The 9,014-nt window shown below is 33.6% G+C and overlaps 1 non-coding gene across 1 annotated transcript; it reads right to left on the bottom strand.

The window, feature by feature from the left end:
* Positions 1–8,322: 8,322 nt before the first annotated feature.
* On the bottom strand, positions 8,323–8,428 carry LOC115934383 (U6 spliceosomal RNA). Its single transcript, XR_004070196.3, has one exon. It is a non-coding gene; the product is annotated as a U6 spliceosomal RNA (small nuclear RNA).
* Positions 8,429–9,014: the final 586 nt, after the last annotated feature.

Below are 9,014 nucleotides of genomic sequence, written 5' to 3'. Positions count from 1 at the left end.
GAGGTATTAAGCATAAAATAACCTTTTCAGAAATTACTTTTCAGTAAGCTATGAATATGCTTAGGAAGTCAGGCAAAAGTGAAAACAAAGAGGAGAAAGAAAGAAGAAAGGAAGGAAAGAAGGAAGGAAGGAAGGAAGGGAGGGATACAGAGAGGAAGGGAGGGAGGGGAAAACATGGAAAGAACATCAGAGACATCAGAGAATGAACACCATGAAAAAAATTTTACTGTTTGATTAAAGAAAAGGTAATTGTCTACTTATTTTTTTATTTTTATTTTTTATTATACTTTAAGTTTTAGGGTACATGTGTACAACGTGCAGGTTTGTTACTTATAAAAGCAAAACAATAATGAAACCATAACAGTAAAACAAAACTGAAAAATCATTTTGCAACAACAAAGTATACAATTTTTAAACGGTATAAAATCCAAGACATGGAAAGAAACAAGAATATATAAAGTTTATTAGACCATTTTCACACTGCTACAAAACCTTACCTGAGACTGGATAATTTATAAAGAGTTTTAATTGACTCATAGTACTGCATGGATGGGGAGGCTTCAGGAAACTTACAATCATGGCAGAAGGGAAAGGGGAAGAAAGGCACCTTCTTCTCAAGGTCACAGGAAGGAAAATGAACACAGGTGGAACTACTAAACACTTATAAAACCATCAGATCACGTGAGAACTCACTCAATATCATGAGAACAGCATGGGGGAAACCATCCCTGTTATCCAATTACCACCATCTGGTCTCTCTATTGACAAGTGGGTATTATGGGGATTATAATTCAAGATGAGTTTTGGGTGTTGACACAGAGCCTAACCACATCAAACATATATGCAGGGAAAAAGTCACTGGAAACTGACTCCAGGTGGGCACCGATGTTGCATGTTAGCTGACCAAGACTTCAGTGAAACTATGATAAATATGTTCAAATAAAAAAAGAAAATATTTGGAAATAATTAATTAAAAATATGTTAATAATGAGTGAAAAAGCAGAAACTCTCACCAGAGAAATATAAACTATAAAAAATAACCAAATGGGAAATCTAAAGTTAAAACATAAAATAACTCAAATAGAAAAATTACCCAATGGGCCCAAGACCATATTAGAGATAGCAGAAGAAATCAGTCAACTTCAAGATAAATTAATAGAAATTGTCCAGTGTAAGAAAAAGGAGGAAGAAAAGATTAATTAAAGGAAACTAAACAGAATCTCAGAGAACTGTGGGATAATAGCAGACATTTACATGTCTGAGTAATGGCAATCTAAGGACAAAAGAAAGAAAACCAGGCAGAAAAGTATCTGCATGAATAATGGCTATCAATTTTCCAATTTTGGGGAAAATATTGGCTTACAGATACAAGAAGTACAGTAAATATGTAATAAAATAAAACCACATGTGGACACAGCATAACAACATTGCTTACATGGAATACTAAAGAGAAAATACGGGATGCAGAAAGAGAAAAGTGACACACACACATTATATATATATATATATATATAAAACAATTAATGAAATAATAGCTGATTTCTCCTCAGAAATAATAGCAGCCAGAAAATAGTAAAACGTCATATTTAAATATTCAACCATAAAAAACCTGTCAACCAAAAATTCGTTATTGAGTATAACTGCTCAAAAATGAAAGAAAAACAAAGATATTTCTAGACAAACCACCAGAGTTTATATTACATACTCATTATTTCAAAGTCTTAGAAATGTTTAAAGTAAAATAAAAGAAACGAATATTCCTAATGATATTGTCCCATTTAATTAAAATATTTTGAAAAATTTAGGAGAAATAAATATGCCTAATGTTATTATGCTTAATTTTACATAAAAATAAATGTAGTGTTCTGTGCTTAAATTGTTATAATTTCTTTCATTAATTTATAGCATATATTTTATATACATTAATTTAAAATCTATATCTTTTAGAAAACAAACATAAATAATTTTAAGCATATGCTAATAAGCAAATATCTACAAGTTTCCTCCTTTTATCTAACACCCTTATCTTTGTAGATAAGTCAATTTTGTATTGTGTTTTTGAAATAATTTTATTTGAATAAACAAGCTAGAGTTCCTTTCACAAACATAACTTTATTAACCCTTTGTAGAAAATCAGGTGAAATTTCAAAATTGTGTGATATGGTTTGGCACAAAACTCATCTTGAATTGTAGCTCCCATAATTCCCACATGTCGTGGGAGGGACCCAGTGGGAGATAATTGAATCATGGAGGTGGGTCTTTCCTGTGCTGTTCTCACGATGGTGAATATATTTCACAAGATATGATGGTTTTATAAAGGAGAGTTCCCCTGCACACGCCCTCTTGCCTGCTGCCATGTTAAGATGTGACATTGCTCCTCATTCATCTTCACTTGTAATTGAGAGACCTCCTCACCCATGTGAAACTGTGAGTCAATTAAAACTCTTTCCTTTATAAATTACCCAGCCTTGGGCATGTGTTTATTAGCAGTGTGAGAACAGACTAATGCGTTGTATTTTTAAGAAAGCACAATGACATGTTTTGGGCTAAATTGTGTCCCCAAAATTTATTTGTCAAAGTCCAAACCCCTAGAATGTGACTGTATTTGCAGATAGGTAAATAAGGTAATATGAATAGGCACTAATCAATGTGACTGATGTCTTTATAAGAGGAGATCAGGATATTGACAGCAGAGACCAAGGAATGGCCACGTGAAGGAGAAGGCAGCCATCTGTAAGCCAAAAAGAAGGCCTCAAAAGAAACCAAACTCGCCCACATCTTGATCTTGGACTTCTAGTCTTCAAAACTATACAAAAATAAGTTTTGTTATTTGAGCCTCACAGTCTGAAATATTCGTTATGGCAGCCCTAGCAAACTAAGTTTATTTTTCTTCTGGTTAAAGCTAATTAGTCAACACAGATGGTCATCCTAAGTACAAGTGAATTTAGGATGATGTGTGACAAATGGTGCTGCTAAATCCTCTAACTTGAGGGCTAGTCATTATTCATTCTGAGAACATGTATATAATGATTTTAATTTAGCTACCAATATAAAAACGTGAGATTTTCTGTCTTTGCAATTTCCTCATGGATTTTCTGTGATACACATTACATTCTAGTTTAATGCTCATTCAATAATAAAATTATGTTCCCTCTTTTTACCTTTGTGGACACTTTTTCTGGGTTAAGAAGACATTGTGTTTCTTATTACATTTCCCCCAAAGACTCAAGAAGCATCACACGGTTATGTTTGCTGTTAGAAGCTTTTGTTCCTCTTTTGTCAACAAGGCATGCCTAGACTAGTCCGTTGTTCTCAAAAGGAAGATAAAAAATAGGTGGAGAAGAGCCTCTGTGGCCAGGTGCACCTGCAGAAATCATCTCCTTTAGCCACCCCTATTCTCCCCCTAAAGCATGAGCAAGATTGGCTAAGATCAGCAGTATCCACAGGCATTCCTAGCCTAGATCAGCTAACATTCAGCCAACCCATGATCTTAAGAAATGCATACTGTTATATACTTATAAAGTTTTTGGTTATTTATTTTACACTGTGGCAAAAGATAACAGAAGGAGGTAATAGAAGAGTCAGGGTTCAAACACTATCTCTCTTCTTACTTATTGGCTATTCAACCTTCAGCAAGTTTCTTAAACTCTTGAGGTTCCTCATGCATGTCATATGCATAATACTTAATTCAAGAGCATTAAATGAGACGAGCATACAGTTGTTGCATACTAAGGAAATAATCTGTGCCAAATGCAGCAGTAGTAAAAAATATAAACATATTTCAGATACTAAATATTCAGTGTTTTTATTTGCCAAAGAACTTTCTTTTTTTGTTTGTTTGTTTTTTCATTTATTTCGTCATTTGTTTCATACACCTACTATGAAATATATAGTTTCTACTATGTGTCAGGCTATGTCCCATGCACTGGGAATAAATCAATAAGTAAAATAGCCCCAATATCTGTTCTTATGTAGCTTATAGTTTACATAAGAATAATATGAATTGTTGTAATAAAGATAATAGCTTCTAAGATTGATAAAACATCTAAGTATAATGGGAAAATAGTAAGATCTTATTTTTTTTGTCACTTGGAAGTACGTATTATAGTTTAGTAGAAGAGATAGACCACAAACAAATGATAATATGAACATACATACTTAACTGCAGCAAGTATTAGAAAAATAACATTTTTATAAGTGGTATAAAATTTTTAACAGTGAGATAGTCTGGGATGAAAGTATTAGAGATTTGACAAAGGAATGCTATTTGAATTAAACTAAGCATGGATAATTTCATTCAGAGAAAATGGCCTTAGGGACTTTGCATACGCTAATGCTTATACCTGGAATCCACAGATATTCTTCTCTCTGGTTAGTTATCTCTTACTCTGTGACATAGAAAATGGCAAATACAATAGACCAGATTGGAATAGTCTATTGTTTACTGGAAATTCTCCGTGGATATTTTTGAGTATATATGTCTGAACTATGGAAATGGCAAATACTTTTGCCCTGGTGTCCAAATTATTGAGTATATTATATCAAGACATATGGCACCCACAGAGCTAATTGATGTGCTATGTATTTGTTGTTTTTGTTTTTTGTTGTTGTTTGTTTGAAGGGGAGAGTAGAGGCAAGGGTAAATCACTCTTTCCACAGAGGTAACCATGACTAAATACAAATAAAAGGAAACATAAAGTCTGAAATCCCTGCTTCTTTTGAGGAAATCTCAAAAGAAGATTCTTTTGAGCAAAGTAGAATAGTCAAAAAAATGCTGCATAGTAAAAAAAGGTTCACTATGTGTGATTGAGTTATTTGGAAAAAATCCAAAATTGTGATGTAATCTAATAATATATTTTATCTTTAAATTTCTGAAGAGATTAAAAGTTTCTCTTTTGCGAGTTTCTCTAAATCATCATTTTACTAATTTGGTTTATGTTGAAATAGTTATAATTGGGCCATTCCCAAAGTTAATCACCTCACATAAAAATCCTTGTTTATGAAGAGCAGAGAAATGACTTTGTAATTTAGAAGCATATATTTAAGATATCTAAGTCCTATTAAAAAGAGAACAATGAAATGGAAGCTATTAAAATTATGCTAGAAATGTAACTTCGTTAACAACATTAGATCTTTTTATTGAAGTTGCTTGCTTTAAACTGTATTATGGTTTCTGAGATGTGCTCTACCATTGCAAATTCTGAGATTATATAATTCTTACCACATTTCAGACATCACAAACCAGAAAAAAAGCATTACCCCTGCTATACACAGTAATCTTTAATTAATGGAGTGGTACTCCAATTGCAAAATAATAAATCCATATCCTTTGCATCCTGGAACTATTATATGAGTGATATGAAGGAGCACTATCCCAGATACTTCTTTGTTAATTGAAATCTGGTTTATTTACTTTTATCTTATTCTTCATTGTTCATATTTCTTTGAATAGATTACTCTACTTTGTAGTCTCTAAACTCTAAATACATGAACCAAGACTTTAGAGAGTGATCAAAATCATGAGTTGTCAAAGAAATAGGACTAGAGTTGAGGAAATACTGTTGACAGTGAAATTTTTCAATACTGATGCATTTATGCATGTATGCATACCACACATTAGAATAAAATGAAGCATTACACTGATTCCATGTATTTATTCCAATACATGTCTAACAATTAGCATTCGAGTACAAGTTGAGTATCCCTAATCTGAAAATCCAAAATCTGAAATATTCCAATGTCTAGAACTTTGGGTGCTGACATGATGCTCAAATAAAATGCTTGTTGGAATATTTCAGACTGTGGATTTTCAAGATAGGAATGTTGAACCAGAAAGTACAATGCAAATATTCCAAAATCTTAAAAATCCGAAATTGGAAAATGGTCCCAAGCATTTCAGATAAAGAATATTCAATCTGTATTATTTCTTTGAGCACAAGAAAGAAAAAAATAAATAACATTATTATACTATTGTCAAAACAAAAATTGCACATGGCAAAGTTAAACAGGCTAAAAAAAATTTATTCAAGTTATTGAAGTGGTCTCGTTGTCTGGGGTGATACCCGAGGTTCGTTGTCTCACAGCCAGAGAAAACTAGGACACAGACACACAAAGAGTGAGGTTCAGAGAGAAAGATTAATAGGCGAAAGAAAGAGATGTATATCTTAAAGTGATAGAGTAGAATTTGAAATTATAAGTTTGCTAATGTCAACGGACAATTGAAAGGGAAATCAGGGCCAACAGGTAGGAAAAAGGTTGTCTTAAGTTTAGTTAAATTTAGGGAAACTTAAAGGCCCATTTGATGACTATGTTTATGCGGTTTTAGGGAGCTTAATAGGTTAAATTTTTTGTGTGTGCTAGGTTCAGAACATCTACAACTCAAGAGGTTATGACATATTATGCTGAATTTCCTACTAAATAAATGACTATATATTTGCAAATTTCTCATGATCCCGCACCTGAAAACAGTATTTATTGTTTCAGGTTTTATTTGTCCTTATAAAAAACACTTGCAGTTTTTCTTTCTTTTTAAAGATATTTATTTATTTATTTTCTTTCCAAAATTTTTTTATTATACTTTAAGTTCTAGGGTACATGTGCACAACGTGCAGGTTTGTTATATACGTATACATGTGCCGTGTTGGTGTGCTGCGTTAAATCCGTGCCATGGTGGTTTGCTGCACAAATCATCTCATCATCTAGGTATTAAGCTCAGCATCCATTAGTTATTCTTCTTGATGCTCTCCCTCCTCCCACCCTTCCACCCTCCAACAGGCCCCAGTGTGTGTTGTTGGGTGGTCCACGTGTTCTCATCATTTAGCTCCCACTTATAAGTGAGAACATGCAGTATTTGGTTTTTTGTTCCTGCATTAGTTTGCTGAGGATAATGGCTTCCAGCTCCATCCATGTTTCTGTAAAAGACATAATCTCATTCTTTTTTATGGCAGGGAAGTATTCCATGGTGCATATGCACCACATTTTCTTTATTCAGTCTATCGTCGATGGGCATTTAGGTTGATTCCATGTCTTCGCTATTGTGAATAGTGCTGCAGCGAACATACGTGTTAATGTATCTTTATAATAGAATAATTTCTATTCCTTTGGGTATATATCCAGTAATGGGATTGTTGGGTCAAACGTTTTTTTCTGCCTCTAGGTCTTTGAGGAATTGCCATGGTGTCTTCCACAATGGCTGAACTAATTTACACTCCCACCAACAGTGTGAAAGTGTTGCTTTTGCTCCACAACTTTGCCAGCATCTGTTGTTTTTTGACTTTTTGATAATAGCCATTCTGAATGATGTGAGATGGTAGCTCATTGTGGTTTTGATTTGGATTTCTCTAATGATCAGTGATGTTGAGCTCTTTTTCATGTTTGTTGGCTGCATGTATGTCTTCTTTTGATAAGTGTCTATTCATGTCCTTTGCCAATGTTTTAATGGGTTTTTTTTTCTTCTACATTTGTTTGAGTTCCTTGGCGATGCTGGATCTCAGACCTTTGTCAGATGGATAGATGGCAAAAATTTTCTCCCATATGATAGGTTTTCTATTCACTCTGATGATTGTTTCTTTTCCTGTGCAGAAGCTCTTTGGTTTAATAAGATCCACTTGGCTCATTTTTGCTTTTGTTGCAATTGCTTTTGGCATTTTTGTCATGAAATTTTTGCCTGTGCCTATGTCCTGAACGGTATTGCCTAAATTTTTCTCCTAGGGTTTTAATAGTTTTGGGTTTTACATTTAAGTCTTTAATCCATCTTGAGTTGATTTTTGTATATGGTGTAAGTAAGTGGTCTGGTTTTAATTTCTGCATATGACTAGTTAGTTCTCCCAGCATCATTTATTAAACAAGGAATCTTTTCCCTATTGCTTGTTTTTGTCAGGTTTGTTGAAGATCTGATGGTTGTAGGTGTGTGGTCTTATTTCTGTGTCCTCTATTCTGTTCCACTGGTCTATGTGCCTGTTTCTGTACCCATGCCATGCTGTTTTAGGTTTTAGTTACTGTAGCCTTATAGTATAGTTTGAAATCAGGAAGTGTGATGCCTATGGCTTTTTTTTTTTTTTGCTTAGGATTGTCTTGGTGGCTATACAAGCTCTTTTTTGGTTCCATATGAATTTTAAAATAGTTTTCTTTTTCTAATTCTGCGAAGAATGTCAATGGTAGTTTAATGAGAATAGCATGGAATCTATAAATTGCTTTGGGCTGTATATTGCCATTTTCGCGATGATGATTCTTCCTATGCATGAGAATGGAACGATTTCCCATTTGTTTGTGTCATCTCCAATTTTTTGAGCAGTGGTTTGTAGTTCTTCTTGAAGAGGTCCTAAAAATATGGAATGTTTCGTGAATTTAGCATCATCCTTGCACAGGAGACATGCTAATCTTCTCTATATTGTTCCAATTTTAGTATATATACTGCTGAAGTGAGCACTATAAAAGTTTTTCTACAAACTATGCCACATATATAAGTAGCCATAAAATTCTATCTTGCATAGCCGCATTTTCAAGATGATATTATTTCTTAATCATATGCTATCTTTTCCTACACCCAATGTATTTTCTTTTAGTGAAAAGTATTTAAAAAATGGGACTTGAAGGCTATAGTTGTAGGACACAATTGTATTTGCTTCTTAATTTTTCAGTATGATAGTTGAACTTATTTGTATGTGTTTATACAGTCATGAGCAGTATAACAATGACAGACCATATAAACGATGGTGGTCCCATAAGATTACAATAGAGCTAAAAAATTCCTGTCACCTAGTGATGTCATAGCCATCTAAACATAATAGTGCAATGCATTACTCACATATTTGAGGTGATGTTGGTATAAACAATCCTACTACACTGCCAGTTGTATAAAAGTACAGCTTGTACAATTACATACAGTATATAGTATGTGATAATGTCACGAGATCCTTTGGGTGTTGCTTTTCCAGCCAGAAACCTCCGTGGCCAGTGGTGCCTTTGCCTGAGTTTTGCTAGGGCCTGTTTGTCTCATTTTACCCATTCAGCCT

The sequence above is a fragment of the Gorilla gorilla genome, chromosome 3 (assembly GCF_029281585.2).
Source record: "Gorilla gorilla gorilla isolate KB3781 chromosome 3, NHGRI_mGorGor1-v2.1_pri, whole genome shotgun sequence".
NCBI lineage: Eukaryota > Metazoa > Chordata > Mammalia > Primates > Hominidae > Gorilla > Gorilla gorilla.
This window is presented reverse-complemented; position numbering and strand designations above follow the sequence as displayed.